Source organism: Moschus berezovskii, chromosome 9 (genome assembly GCF_049115385.1).
Source record: "Moschus berezovskii isolate FMDL1 chromosome 9, NW_MosBer_1.0, whole genome shotgun sequence".
Lineage (NCBI taxonomy): Eukaryota > Metazoa > Chordata > Mammalia > Artiodactyla > Moschidae > Moschus > Moschus berezovskii.
Genome location: NC_142468.1, coordinates 79,465,926 through 79,481,922, shown reverse-complemented (window position 1 = coordinate 79,481,922; position 15,997 = coordinate 79,465,926). Strand labels below are relative to the sequence as shown.

The 15,997-nt window shown below is 42.2% G+C and overlaps 1 long non-coding RNA gene across 2 annotated transcripts in view; it reads left to right on the top strand.

Moving 5' to 3' along the window:
* LOC129563591 (uncharacterized) overlaps positions 1-15,997 on the top strand; it is a 78,664-nt gene that overhangs the window by 61,484 nt on the left and 1,183 nt on the right. The window contains exon 4 of one of the 2 annotated variants that reach the window (XR_016038257.1): positions 14,371-15,837. The exons of the other annotated variant lie outside the window; for it this stretch is intronic. This is a non-coding gene — a long non-coding RNA (uncharacterized LOC129563591). Of the gene's footprint in view, positions 1-14,370; positions 15,838-15,997 lie in introns of those variants that run through there. 2 annotated transcript variants of the gene reach the window in all.

Below are 15,997 nucleotides of genomic sequence, written 5' to 3'. Positions count from 1 at the left end.
CTCAAGAGTCTTCTCCAACACCACAGTTCAAAAGCATCAATTCTTCGGCGATCAGCTTTCTTCATAGTCCAACTCTCACATCCATACATGACCACTGGAAAAACCATAGCCTTGACTAGACGGACCTTTGTTGGCAAAGCAATGTCTCTGCTTTTTAATATGCTGTCTAGGTTGGTCATAACTTATCTTCCAAGGAGTAAGCACCTTTTAATTTCATGGCTGCAATCAGCATCTGCAGTGATTTTGGAGCCCCCAAAAATAAAGTCTGACACTGTTTCCACTGTTTCCCCATAAGCTTAGTTAAACCTCTCTAGACCTCTCTTCATTTAAAGTCAGTCATGGTAACGCCCATGTAATAAGACTGTCCTAAGAAACAAGACACCATGTGTAAAGTAATTAATAGTGTTTTACACACAGTAATTGTTCTAATGGCAGCTCCACTGACTGACTTTATGTATGGTATATTAAGAGCTGATTTGTGTCAGCTCCTTTTTAAAAAGGTTACTGTTTTGACTGCAGTTAAAGCTACCGTTAGTTATGGTTCTCACAAGGTTTCATACTTTCTCCCTGTGTTCCATTTCCCTGTGATTTTTACCCATCCACAGAGTTGACATGGATGCTATGAACATATTCTGTATGAATCCATCTCATAAAACCTGTAGTCCAAATTGAAATGAGTTACATTTCTTGCTTTCAGAACAACTTGGTTATGTTATATGAATATAGATTTTTGAGTAGATGTGCAGTACACATAGACGCATGCATATATAAATTGTAAATATAATTACTTTAAATTATCAAAGATATGCAAGAAAATAATCTTCATTATTCTGTTATCTCCTTTCTTTTTTCACTTCTTCCTCTGAAAAAATAGCACTACCCAGCTACATTCCCCACATTCCAGTGATATTTGGTCATTTCTTAAAAAATCATCTCCTTTCTTAAATCTAAAATTTTTCCATGCCAATAAATTAAAAAAAAAAAATAGGGTGTTCACGAAGAAGAAGCCCCAGAGTATTTTGCACTTTGAAGCATTCATTCTTTAGGCTGCAGTTTTGCGGGGAGGAGGACCGCATTGAGGTGCGGCACAGGAGTTTAGTCTGTCACTTCATGGCAGCCCCTCATCCATATCCTTTGGTTTGCATCTCATACCCAAACTTCATTTGCCATACCACCTTCTCCAAAGAGTCAGAGTTCTCTGTTGCAGCTCCTTGTCACATTTTGTCACAGGACTTCACACTGTAACCACAGTTACCCTGAAGTTTTGGTTTCCGCCCCCTGAGCTAGTCTACCTACTGTAGTGTTTATTCTTGCATTTAGTTCTTGGAGACATAGTTTCTTTTCTAAGTAAGTATAAAGTGGGCTTTATACTTATTCAGAAAAGTATAAATTATACTTATTCATAAAAGTATATCCATAAAAACCATTATTATGTGTGGGCTTGCTGCTGCTGCTAAGTCACTTCAGTCATGTCCGACTCTGTGTGACCCCATAGACGGAAGCCCACCAGGCTCCCCCGTCCCTGGGATTCTCCAGGCAAGAACACTGGAGTGGGATGCCATTTCCTTCTCCAATGTGTGAAAGTGAAGTCGCTCAGTCGTGTCCGACCCTTAGCGACCCCACGGACTGCAGCCTACCAGGCTCCTCCATCCATGGGATTTTCTAGACAATAGTACTGGAGTGGCTTGCCATTGCCTTCTCTGATGTGTGGGCTTAGGGAAAACATAATATTATATAATAGCAAGTACAGACAATATAGACCAGAGTGACATAAAAACAATGTATTATCTTTTCTTCCTGTGTAGTATGAAAGCTCATGTGAGATTATTATCTACACCCTAATCTTTTCTCTTTCATCTTCACCTTTGTCTCACTATCTTATTCTTTTTTTTCCCCTTGTCCTGTCTCTGAAGTGAATCTTCAAACCAAGTATATACATATGTATAACACAGCCTAACTCAGAAACTGCATCCCTGCATGTTTTAAAAGACATTTAAAACTTATTGTTGGGAACCCTCCTACACTGTTGATGGGAATATAAATTGGTATGGCCACTATGGAGAACAATATGGATGATCCTTAAACTAAAAACAGAGCTACCATGTGACCCTGCAGTCTCACTCCTAGACATGTATTTGGAGAAAGAAATGCATGATCCAGAAGGATGCAGGCACCCTAGTGTTCATTACACACTGTTTACAATAGCCGAGGTGTGGACGCAATCTACGTGTCCATCAACAGAGAGTGCGTAAAGAAGATGTGGTGTGCATATATACACACAATGGGACAGTGTATGTCTATATACAACTGAATATATACATAGTATATATAGTGTATATACAATATATTGTATATGTATATCCAATAGGATATTCAGTTCAGTTCAGTTCAGTCGCTCAGTCGTGTCCGACTCTCCGCGACCCCATGAATCACAGCACGCCAGGCCTCCCTGTCCATCACCAACTCCCGGAGTTCACTCAAACTCCTGTCCACAGAGTCGGTGATGCCATCCAGCCATCTCATTCTCCGTCGTCCCCGTCTCCTCCCGCCCCCAATCCCTCCCAGCATCAGAGTCTTTTCCAGTGAGTCAACTCTTCACATGAGGTGGCCAAAGTATTGAAGTTTCAGCTTTAGCATCAGTCCTTCCAATGAACACCCAGGATCGATCTCCTTTAGAATGGACTGGTTGGATCTCCTTGCAGTCCAAGGGACTCTCAAGAGTCTTCTCCAACACCACAATTCAAAAGCATCAATTCTTCAGCGATCAGCTTTCTTTACAGTCCAACTCTCACATCCATACATGACCACTGGAAAAACCATAGCCTTGACTAGACGGACCTTTGTTGGCAAAGTAATGTCTCTGCTTTTTAATATACTATCAAGGTTGGTCATAACTTTCCTTCCAAGGAGTAAGCATCTTTTAATTTCATAGCTGCAATCAGCATCTGCAGTGATTTTGGAGCCCCAAAAAATAAAGTCTGACACTGTTTCCACTGTTTATCCATCTATTTCCCATGAAGTGATGGGACCAGATGCCATGATCTTTGTGTTTTGAATGTTGAGCTTCAAGCCAAACTTTTCACTCTCCTCTTTCACGTTCATCAAGACTCATTATTACTCAGCCATTAAAAAGAATAAAATAATGCCTTTTACAGCAACATAGGTGGACCCAGAGATTATACTGAGTGAAGTAAGGGAGACGGAGAAGGAGGAATATTGTATGGCGTCCCTTCTATGTGGAATCTAAAAAGAAGTGGTACAAATGAACTTACTTAAAAAACAAAGAGACTCACAGACTCAGAAAGCGAACTTGTGGTTACTGGAGGGAAGGGAGAGTTAGGGACTTTGGGAAGATCGTGTACACACTATCATAATTAAAACGGATAACCAACAAGGACCTACTGTACAGCACGTGGAACTCTGCTCACTGTCTGCACCAGCCTGGGTAGGAGGAGCATATGGTGAAGAGTGGACACAGGCATATGCCTGGCTGAGCCCCATCGCTGCTCACCTAAACCGCCACAGCATTGGTAATCAGCTACAACCGAATACCAAAAGTCTGAAGTCTGGAAAATATTAAAACTAAAAAAAACTTATTATCGTTTAACATTAGGAAAGCTCAGTGATTTCACCCACCCTCCAGATTAACTACTTCATCACATGTAACCAGTGAGCGAGGAACCAAGAATGGGTAATTTTCAGCACAAGTAAAATCACAAGTCTTAAAACTAAAGTTTGCTCTATTCACCATCTGATTTAAGTAAATACCTAAAAGATGAAATATAAACACTCAGTATTCTATCTAATGTTTGTCAGATTACTGGTGGATATTTTTCTTCTTCTTGCCTAACCAGTTGTATGGTAAAAAATTTATATATTGGGCAGACAGCCAATGCCTGCCATCTGGGCATGGCCAACAAACATTTTATTTCTTCATGAAAGTCAGTGTACAGTTGTCTTATCATATTTATATTCTGAAGGTGGTTATCTGGCATACATTTTGTAATTCCTGGGTGCCTTTTCTTAATGGAGATCAGACTCTACATGACACAAGTCATAGAAATTTAATAAACTATCATTGGTGGTGGTGGTGGTTGTTTAGTCGCTAAGTAGTGTCCAACTTTTGCGACCCCTGGACTGTAACCTGCCAGGCTCCTCTGTCCATGGGATTTTCCAGGCAAGAATACTAGAGTGGGTTGCCATTTCCTTCTCCAGGGGATCCTCCTGACCCAAGAATCGAACCCAGGTCTCCTGCATTGCAGGCAGATTCTTTACTGACTGAGCTATGAGGGAAGCCCCAAAGCTAAAAGTAACAAAATGAGCCACTAATTATCAGTTTTTTTTAACTTATGTGTGTCATGTTTTAAAGTGGGTTGAAGATGGTCATTTATTAGATGAAATTCTGAGCACACGGTGTCACACTATCCAATGAGCCATGTTCTCTGAAGGGATGGCCTATTATATTTTGTCAGGACTTTACAGACAAGTCCAAGAACTTATGTGTAATCAGCATAAATATCATAATGCCCAGTAACATAGCACTCTGTTCAACTTTTTAAAAATCACAAGCCCCCCACCAACCCAAATGATTATTACAGTATAAAAGTAAAAGTGAAGTTGCTCAGTTGTGTCCAACTCTTTGCGACCCCATGGACTGTAGCCTACCAGGTTTCTCTGTCCATGGGATTTTCCAGGCAAGAGTACTGGAGTGTGTTGCCATTTCCTTCTCCAGGGGATCTTCGCGACCCAGGGATCGAACCCGGGTCTCTTGCATTGCAGACAGACGCTTTACCCTCTGAGCCACCAGGGAAGCTTACTTGCATGCATATTCCCTAACAAAATCAAACTGAGGCAGTAACAAAAGTTCAGATTCCAGGCTGGGAGGCCAACACCCCAAGGTATCCAGTGGTGAGACAGGTAATCTCCTATCTGTGTTCACTCTGGGGTACTAGGCAAGAGAATTGTTCTCAATAGCACTCTCAAATCTTAAAAGTGAAGTTGTGTCTGAGTCTTTGTGACCCCATGGACTGCAGCCTGCCCGGCTCCTCCATCCATGGGATTTTCCAGGCAAGAACACTGGAGTGGGTTGCCATGCCCTGCTCCAGGGGATCTTCCTGACCCAGGGATAGAACCCAGGTTTCCCGCATCTCAGGCAGACTCTTCACCGTCTAAGCCAAAAGTTTTCCTCAAGGCACAATATGAAACCCCAGATCTTTCCAGTGATTGATGGAACCTGGGGTCACTGAAAACCAAGCCTAGGGATAAATTCCAGGGCAGCCTTATTATGTTATTAAATGCACACCTTCACTATGTTTAAGTAAAATGACTAGGACAAAGATCAGGAAAAACTAGGATCCCGACAATTAGAAGAGTGATTATTAGGACACATCGAGGACTTGCAGAATCTATGCGCCCCTCCCGCCCTCAAATCTTCTGAGATACTCGCCCCGCCTTGCCTTTGCTAGGAAAGCTCACCTCCCTTGCAGAAGAAAGCTGACAGTCATGCCCCGAGTCTGCACATGGTTTGACTGATGATGGGAATTCAAACTCAGAGTGAAACAGAACCTGAGCACAGAGAACAAGGATTACAGGAAAAGCAATTGCAGGAATTTACTAATTCACGCCAACACTTTTTGTAATGTTAATGAAAATGGATCTTGAAGGTGCTCGGTTGAAGAGGGGGTATTTTCAGATAGCTTATATTTAGATGCAAGTGTTGCCATTCTCTGATCTGGCTTAGGAAACCACCTGTGATTCTAAAAGTGTGTTGACTGGATTAGCAAATAGAAGCCTACAGCGAATGACTGGCTGCATTAAACGATACCAAAAGGGAGCAAGTTCCTTTGCACGAGGAGGAGGGATGAATTCAAAGTCTTCAGAGGACATCCATGTTGGATTCAATGTTATAAGCATCCCTTCCATCCACCCTCTCACCACCACGGCAGCCCTGAAGACTCTCCATCTTGCCATGAGCGTTAGATCGGTGAGGAAAGCACCACCATGAAAATGTGCTTTAAAAAGTGAAAGTGTTAGTCATTCAGTCATGTCCAACTCTTTGCAACCCTTTTTTATACTTAAAAGAAGATTATTTTAATTGGAGGCCATTTACTTTACACTATTGTGGTGGTTTTTGCCATGGGTATACATGTGTATACATGAATCAGCCACAGCTATACACATGTTCCCCATCCTGAACCCCCCTCCCACCTCCCTCCCCATCCCATCCCTCAGTGTCATCCCAGTGCACCAGCCCTGAGCACCCTGCCTCATGCATCGAACCTGGACTGGTGATCTGTTTCACATATGATAATACACATGTTTCAATGCCAATCTCCAAATCATCCCACCCTTGCCTTCCCCCACAGAGTCCAAAAGTCTGTTCTTTACACCTGTGTCTCTTTTGCTGTCTCGCATATAGGGTCATCATTACCATCTTTCTAAATTCCATATATATGCGTTAGTATACTGTATTGGTGTTTTTCTTCCTGGTTTACTTCACTCTGTATAATAGGCTCCAGTTTCATCCACCACATTAGAATTGATTCAAATCATTCTTTTTAATAGCTGACTAATATTCCATTGTGTATATGTACCACAGCTTTCTTATCCATTCATCTGTAGATGGACATCTAGGTTGCTTCCATGTCCTGGCTATTATAAACAGTGCTGCGATGAACATTGGAGTACACATGTCTCTTTCAATTCTGGTTTCCTCAACGTGTATGCCCAGCAGCAGGCAGATTCTTTACCAGCTGAGCCACAGTGGGTTGCTCTTCCCTTCTCCAGGGGATCTTCTCAACCCAGGGATTGAATCCAGGTCTCCCATATGGCAGGCAGATTCTTTACAGTCTGAGCCACCAGTGGAGCTCTAACATGTGCTTTACTGTCTGTAGTAAGCTGGGAAGTCTGGTAGTAAAAGCTTTAAAAAAAAAAAAAAAGTGGGTTCTCTGAGCTCAGAGAGGTCCTCAAATTGAAAGTGGAAGTCGCTCAGTCGTTTCTGACTCCTCGTGACCCCATGGACTATACAGTCCTTGGAATCCTCCAGGCCAGAATACTAGAGTGGGTAGCCTTTCCCTTCTCCCTGTTGGGATCTTTCCCCAACAGAAGGATCCCTAAAAGACAGCGTGTCATAAAGAATATAGTTCTGCTCATTGTAACAGGCAGCAGAGTGGGTTTGTTAATTTGGCCTGGAATAGAGTGTACTATGCAGAAATTTCTGGTTGTGGTTCACTCATGGGGTCCACAGGAGTAAAACTGGTAAGCAATCCACCAAGAGCCTATTGGTTTGCACAGCCATGGACCGCACGTCTGGTGACGGCTGGAGAGGTCTGACCTGAGCTCCCACCCCACAGTCATGGCCTTCCACTTTCAGACCTGTCAGTACCCAGCCCTAGAGCGTTCTGAATAAGAAGCTGACTATCAGGCTTCCCCGGGGGTCCAGTGGTTGAGAGTCCTCCTTGCAATGCAGAAGACACCAATTCGACCCCTGGTCTGGGAAGATTCCACGTGTTGTGGAGCAAGTAAGCCTGTGCTCCACAAGTGCTGAGCCCACATGCAGACTGCAGGTCTCATGTTAGAGCCTGTGCTCTGCCACCAGAGAGGCTGCCACAGTGAGAAGCCTGCTCATCGCAGCTAGAGATGAGCCCCCGTTCTCCATAAAGAAAGCCCGCCTGCAGCAACACAGACCTAGCACGGCCAGATAAACAAACTAAAAAGAGAGAGAGAGAGAAGTTGAATATCCTCGAGAAAAGCCCTCTCCCCAATCGTGTGTCTTGCCTTCCTTTTAGGAACTCTGGCCATTTACCTTGGAAATCACGTACTTGGAGAAATGATTCAAATTTTGAGGATGATTGGATACTAACTAGCTTACACTAATTCTTGGGGACTCTAACCATCCCAGTGTTTCCTCAGGCAGAGAAGGGCTTCATAAGGGAGCAAGTAATAGGTGAGCTTCTGATCCTTGTCCGCTTTACCCAAGCTGGGCCCAAGGCACATTCTGTAGTTATTTTTTCAGTTCCGAACTATAAGGTTGGTGTAGCAACAACTGATAACATTTCCAGGTCGGCTCCTGATTCACAGAGTAAAGAAAATTATGGCAAGATGCTTCATTTGGGAGTTATTATAGTTCCTTCTTGACAGAAGAGCCTGGCAGGCTGTAGTCCATAGGACACGACTTAGCAACTAAACCATCACCATAGTTCCTTCTCACTATCAAAATATTAAATCAATTAATACTGGGGAAAACAGAGAATCAAGGATGATCCCCGGATTTCTAGATGAAAGGATGTGACAGTAGAATGAGACTATTGCTCAGAAACAGACTAGTATTCTTCTTTCTGTTTAATGTGTCTTAAATAGCAATACAACCCTGAAGAATTTGTTGTTTATAGTGTCATAGAGGATGGCCTTTTCAAAGGACATTCTAACTAGACTCTTCTCAATTATATGTCTCATTCAACAAGACTACCACTGAATTTTCCAAGTGTTAATGTTAAGCTAAAAGACATTGTTTTATTATGAGTTCTTCTTACCCAATTATGTAATAGGATATATAAGATGCTATATCTTGTAAGTCTTACCAGTTAAGCTCAATGCAGATGAATTAAAGTTCTCTCCCATCGCTTCCTGCCCTGACCACCCATCTGGAACTCTTCCTCTGTATTTGTCAATGCCATTTTGTTTCCAACTGAGCCATCCTTATAAATGAAAATGATGATCATTATCTGATTAAGGGTAATCTAGTCAATATAATTGTTGGAAAATGTTACATATATAATCCTAATATTTTCAAATGGCTAAAATGAGATTGTTACGTTAGAAAAGAAAGAGCTGGGTTCTGGTTAGTCCTTACAAACAAACAATGATCATTTGTGTTTTCTATCTGTCCATCCATCTCTTCAACCAGTATTTATTTACTGCCTATTATGTGCCAAATCATGAAGCAAAGAGAAGACAGTTCTCTGCCTTGTGATGTGATATTTGTAAGGAGGAAATTATAATAATAATAATAAGGTTTCTTGACTTCCTTGTGTTTCAAACACCTAGCACAATGCCCAGAAAACAGAGGCGCTCATTTATAGATTGCCACCTTTCAGTTTTCCCAGAAATGAGTGTTCTCTACTTTCTACTGCCAGGCTGCTCCAGTTTCTTCTGCATCACCAGAATGTCTCTGCATAGCTGAGTAGCTTGCCTTCGGTTAGGGAACTCTTTCCTCAAACTCAGAGAAAGTCCATCAGGTCACTCAACCAAATCTCTCCTTTCTCTCGCACAGCATCTGCATTCTGCTGCTTTTCCTGCCCAGCATCTCCTCGTCTCCTCCTGTCTGCTCACAGCCTCTTCCATCCTGCACCACCCCAAAGAAGCCCGTCAGTCATCCCAGACACACGTTTATTTCTGAAATAGACACACATCTATTTCAGATAACACCGTCTGTTATCTCAGTTACTACAGTTCGTCTTTCAATTGGTCTCCTTGTTGCAATATTTTCACCACTCTTAACGCAGTCTTTCTATGGCAGCCAGAACGCTCTTTTGACAATACAACTTTAATTAGCTTCTTTCAAGCTTTGGATTCTTCTGCACTGCCTGGGGAAAAGTTCAAATCTATTAATATGTCTTTCCAAAAGTTTTGTAATACATTAACTAACCACTTTTTCCCTCATCTTTCTTTCTTTTGTTGTTTTGTTCCCTTGAGCAAAGTTTTTGCTTAAGTATTTCAGTTGTGCTACTATAAATCACAGATGAAAAAGAAAGGAAAGCTCATGCTTGGGCATAAATATTACAAGGGGAGCGGCGCCCCCTAGAGGTCAATATGGTGTTGATGTGGCCTGGAGGGTAAGAGGGGAATCTGAAAACCTGAGTTTACTCTGAAGGCCGCTGGCTCATTTACAAACGGAGCTTCCTCCTCTATTGCTTCCTGCATCTTGGACAATGCAGGTTTGTTAGTCCTAAGGAATGTGGTGTAATTGTTACTGCCTTCAACTTCAATTTTTTAATATACAATGATATGTTCAAATGCAAATTTAAAATATTACCCATAACATGCTCAGTTCAGTTCAGTTCAATCTCTCTTTGCGACCCCATGAATCAGAGCACGCCAGGCCTCCCTGTCCATCACCAACTCCTGGTGTTTACTCAAACTCATGTCCATCGAGTCGGTGATGCCATCCAGCCATCTCATTCTCTGTCGTCCCCTTCTCCTCCTGCCCCCAATCCCTCCCAGCATCAGAGTCTTTTCCAGTGAGTCAACTTTTCCCATGAGGTGGCCAAAGTATTGGAGTTTCAGCTTTAGCATCAGTCCTTCCAATGAACACCCAGGACTGATTTCCTTTAAGATGGACTGGTTGGATCTCCTTGCAGTCCAAGGGACACTCAAGAGTCTTCTCCAATATCACAGTTCAAAAGCATCAATTCTTCAGCATTCAGCTTTCTTTATGGTCCAACTCTCACATCCATACATGACTACTGGAAAAACCACAGCTTTGGCTAGACCTTGTTGGCAAAGTAATGTCTCTGCTTTTTAATACACTGTCTAGATTGGTCATAGCTTTTCTTCCAAGGAGAAAGTGTCTTTTAATTTCATGGCTGCAGTCAGCATCTGCAGTGATTTTGGAGCCCAAGAAAATAAAGTCTCTCACTGTTTCCATTGTTTTCCCATCTATTTGTCATGAAGCGATGGGACCAGATGCCATGATCTTAGTTTTCTGAATATTGAATTTTAAGCCAACTTTTTCACTGTCCTCTTTCACTTTCATCAAGAGGCTCTTTAGTTCTTCTTCACTTTCTGCCATAAGGGTGATGTCATCTGCGTATCTGAGGTTATTAATATTTCTCCCAGTGATCTTGATTCCAGCTTGTGCTTCATCCAGCCTGGCATTTCGCATAATGTACTCTGCATATAAATTAAATAAGCAGGGTGACAGTATACAGCCTTGATGTACTCCTTTCCCAATTTGAAACCAGTTTGTTGTTCCATGTCCAGTTCTAACTGTTGCTTCCTGACCTCCATACAGATTTCTCAGGAGGCAGGTAAGATGGTCTGGTACCCCCATCTCTTGAAGAATTTTCCACAGTTTTTTGTGATCCACACAGTCAAAGGCTTTGGCATAGTCAATAAAGCAGAAGTAGGTGTTTTTCTGGAACTCTCTTGCTTTCTCGATGATCCAGAGGATGTTGGCAATTTGATCTCTGGTGCCTCTGCCTTTTCTAAATCCCACTTGAACATCTGAAAGTTCACGGTTCATGTACTCTTGAAGCCTGGCTTGGAGAATTTTGAGCATTACTTTGCTAGCGTGTGAGATGAACTGCAATATAACGGCACGCTATCCATTTTGAGGAGTTGTTTTATTGAATGTTTTAGTTTTGTGCTTGTACTTCCAGTGAGGCTTCTCAAACACTGAGTCTCTACTGCCAAGTGGTTTAGGATTGCCTACCTGTTCCTTGAGTTTAGACCTGAGCGCCCTGTGGCATGGACTGCATCCCTTCACTCCTTCACTAGCTCACTCTTGCTCAGGTTTCACTCGTCATCAAACCACTACCAAGACCACAGTCCCTCTTCCCTCCCACCACCGAACCTTACTTGCGGAATTGGAAAGGAACTGTTTTTTACATTGCCTCTCTTTATAAAATTTTGGTTTCCTAAATCTTAGGATGTATCTTTAACATAGCTCATCCTTGTTTGTTCATATTAGAGTGCATGTTCACTGCAATGTAGAAAGAAACACAGCTCAACTCTCATAATGTACAGTATCTCTGAGAGCTGCATTCAAACATACCATTGCTAAGCCCATAACATGTTGAAAAATGGGATGATTAGTATTTTTTTTTAGTTTTTTCTATTAAAGTACAGTTGATTAACAATGTTGAGTTAATTTCTGCTGTACAGCAAAGTGATTCCGTTATACACACATGCATTCTTTTTCATATTCTTTTCCATTATGGTTTATTACAGAATATTGAATGGGCTTCCTGGTTAATTCAGCTGGTGAAGACTCTGCCTGCAAAGCAGGAGACCCTGGTTCAGTTCCTGGGTCAGGAAGATCCCCTGGAGAAGGGATAGGCTACCCACTCCAGTATTCTTGGGTTTTCCTGGGTTGGGAAGATCCCCTGGAGGAGAGCATGGCAACCCATTCCAGTATTCTTGCCAGGAGACTCCCCATGATCTGAGGATCAGTTATACATATACACATTCTTTTTCATATTCTTTTCCATTATGGTTTATTACAGGATATTGGCTGTAGTTCCCTGGGCTATACAGTAGCACCTTGTCGTTTATCCATCCTGCATGTAACAGTTTGCATCTACTAGTCCCAGATTCCCTCCCTCCCCCTCGGCAACCACAAGTCTCTTCTCTATGTCTGTGAGTCTGTTTCTGTTTTGTAGATAAATTTATTTCTGTCATATTTTCGATTCTACATATAAGTGATAGGATGACTAGTATTTAAAGTGCTTATCATGTAGATATACTTAATGAAATATTATATATGTTGAAGAGTATACTTAGTGATATTTAAGAAAATTAGTTAGATTTTTTGTATGGATATGGAATCCATGATTATCTTTCTCATTTAAAATGCTAGAGTATACTGTCTTGATGACTGTAGCTTGGTAATATAGTCTGAAGTCAGGAAGGTTGGTTCCTCCAGCTCCATTATTTTTTCTCAAGATTGCTTTGGCTCTTCGGGGTCTTTTGTGTTTCCACACAAACTGTCAAATTATTTGTTCTGGTTCAGTGAAAAATACCATTGGTAATTCGATAGGGATTTCTTTTTTGCCTAGTTTTTATTTCATTATACTTGTAAGATTCCCCCATGTTGTCTTGTGTAACTGTAATCTGTTCATTTTTATTTCTATGTAATGTCCTATCTTAGACTGTACTCAAATTTATGGATATCTGGGCTATTTCCAGTTTGGAATTATTATGAGACTTTGGCTTTAGGTATTCTTGCACATGTATCCTGATATATCTATGCATAAGTGGTTCTCAATCTTTTGATTCCAGAATCTTAAATATAAATGAATAAAAATTATTTAATTACAAATTTAAATTATAGAGATCTGAGATACAAAATATTTACTAAATAATTTATCTTAACAATAATAAAACAATGTATGTGCAATGGACTATTCAGTTCAGTTCAGTTCAGTCGCTCAGTCGTGTCTGACTCTTTGCGACCTCATGAATCACAGCACGCCAGGCCTCCCTGTCCATCACCAACTCCCTGAGTTCACTCAAACTCATGTCCATTGAGTCGGTGATGCCATCCAGCCATCTCATTCTCTGTCGTCCCCGTCTCCTCCTGCCCCCAGTCCTTCCCAGCATCAGAGTCTTTTCCAGTGAGTCTCAGCCATAAAAGAGAAGGGCTTTGTGCCACTTGCAGCAACATGGATATTAGAAAGCGTAATATAAATGAAATAAGTCAGAGAAAGACAAATACTTTATGATCTTGGTCTTGGGTGGCTCAGCCTGCAGAGGCTTGAAGTGGGGCTTCAGTTTCTGGTCAGAGGTTGAGGTCAGGTCACAGTGATGAGAGCATCAAATCCTAGCCACTAGACCAGAGGTCAGTGACAAGGCCCTGGCTCTTTGGCTTTGCAGGAAAACAACTCCCACACAGACGGAATGTAGTGAAACAAGTAAAGTATTTATTAGGAGGAAAAAAGAAAAGTAGATGGACACATGAATGGATTCAGAGTCTCAGAGTCATGTCCTCATGGTCACTTGAATTACTTTTAAGGAACATTTCTTCTGTTTCCTTTGGCCAGTCATTTTGATTCATCCGGTTCAGAGTCTATATTTGGTATATTTCAGGATCCTTCCATGTGTGCACATGCATCTCTCAGCCAAGGTGGATTCTACTGAAGGGGCCTTCGGGTAATTAGCATCACTCCCCTTTGGACCTCCAAGGAGCCTTCTGAGCATGCGCCTAGTTGGGGCATTCTCCTGACTTGCAGAATGAGAAATATGTGGTCTCTTGTTGTCTATCTGGGCAGGGCCCGGCCTCCTTCCTCGACTGCCCTGCGATTCTCATCTTGGAGTACCTACTCTAGGAGGGCTGCCTACCCCCTGCCTCCATCTGACTTATATGTGGAATCTAAAAACAAAACACATGAACAAACAAAACAGAGTGCTTGCCAGAAGGGGGGCAGGTGGGGACTGGACGAAACAGGTGAAGGGGATTAAGAGATACAAACTTCCAGTTATAAAATGAGTCATGGGAATATAATATACAACACAGGGAATACAGCCAGTGATACCGTACCAATGTTGTGTGGTGACAAACGGCCCCTGGAGTGTGGTGGTCATTCGCAATGTATTTGACTGTCAGAGCGTGATGGTGTGCATCTGACACTGACAGAAGGTGTGCTTCAACAGGGCTCCCCCCGAGGCCCACGATGAAGAGTCCGCCTGCGAGGCAGGAGGCACAGGAGATGCGGGTTCGATCCCTGGGTCGGGAAGATCCCCTGGAGGAAAGCACAGCACACCACTCCAGTACTCTTGCCTGGGGAACCTCATGGAGAGAGGAGCCTGGTGGGCTACAGTCCATGGGGTCACAGAGAGTCAGACACGACCGAGCGACTTAGCACGCACACATGCTTCAATTAAAAATAAATACATAAATAAAATAGCAATAAAATGTGATGTATTGATTTCCTGAGGCTGCTGTATTGGCACTAATGTGATAACTTAAAACACAGAAAAGTATACTCTCACAATTGCGGAGGCCAGAAGCCTGAAATTGAAGTATTGCTGGCTTCCAGGTGATAAAGAATCTGCCTGCCAATGCAGGAGACGAAGGCGACGTGGGTTCCATCCCTAGGGTTGGAAGATTCCCTGGAGTAGGAAATGGCAACCTGTTCCAGTATTCTTGCCTAGACAATACCATGGACAGAGGGGTCTGGCAGGCTACAGTCCATGGGGTCGCGAAGAGTTGGATACAACCGAGCACTCGCACAGGGATATTTCCTTCTGGAGGCTCTGAGGGAGACTTTGTTCCATGCCTGTCTCCTTGGCTGTTGGACAGTCCTTGGCTAGAAGATGCATCACTACAACCTCTTTGCCTTCATACGGCATTCTGTGTGTCCGAGCTCTCCCTCTTCTTTCTCTTATAAGGACACCAGTCGTTGGATTTAGGGTCCACCCTAAGTCCAGGATGATTGCATCTTGAGATTCTTAACTTAATTACATCTCAGAAACCTTATTTCCTAGTGAGCTTGAATTCACAGGGCCTGGGAGTTAGGATTTGGATGTATGTTTTTGGGGATACAGTTTCACCTACTACATATGTTAACACAGATAACATATTTTAAAATGAAAAACAGAAATATCGCCCAAATAAAAATTTAGTGACATTGCTTTACATTTGTGTGAATCTCTTTAATATCTCAATTCATAGAAGAAGCTGGGTACTCGTCTGCTTTAACATTCAATATGTTATGTGTTGTTTTGGTTGAGATGTATGATGAAAATCCAACCTCTCTTAGATAATCCCAGACCCTCTGAAGGGGTTTCAAAGGCTCCCAAACATCTTTGGAGCACACTTGGAGAATCACTGTTCTAAAGTATATACTTTATTTGGAAAGTGGAACTTCTAGGTCATCTGTATATCTTCCACTTTATCAGATGATGCCACATTGTTTCCCAAAGTGGTTGTGTCAACTTATATATCCACCAGGGATGTACAAGGGATCTTGTTGTTCTACTTGCTCACCAACATCTGGTATTGTTGTATTTCCAAAAATTGGTCTGTCTTTCTGGCGCTGTGTGCTATATTCATTATGGTCTTAATCTTTATTCATTCTCTGTATTGCCACTGGATGCATGAAGAAATGGGGGTTTAGAAGAGCAATGTTACTTGCCAAAAGTCAAGAGTGAGAAAATAGAATCCAAGTTTTCCACTTTGAAACTCAGTCCTCTTTCCACTCACAGATACAAATACTATTTCTCTTTCTGACTGAGTGTTACCGAAAGCAAGGTCCAGCTGCTTGGCACTAAAAAGGTG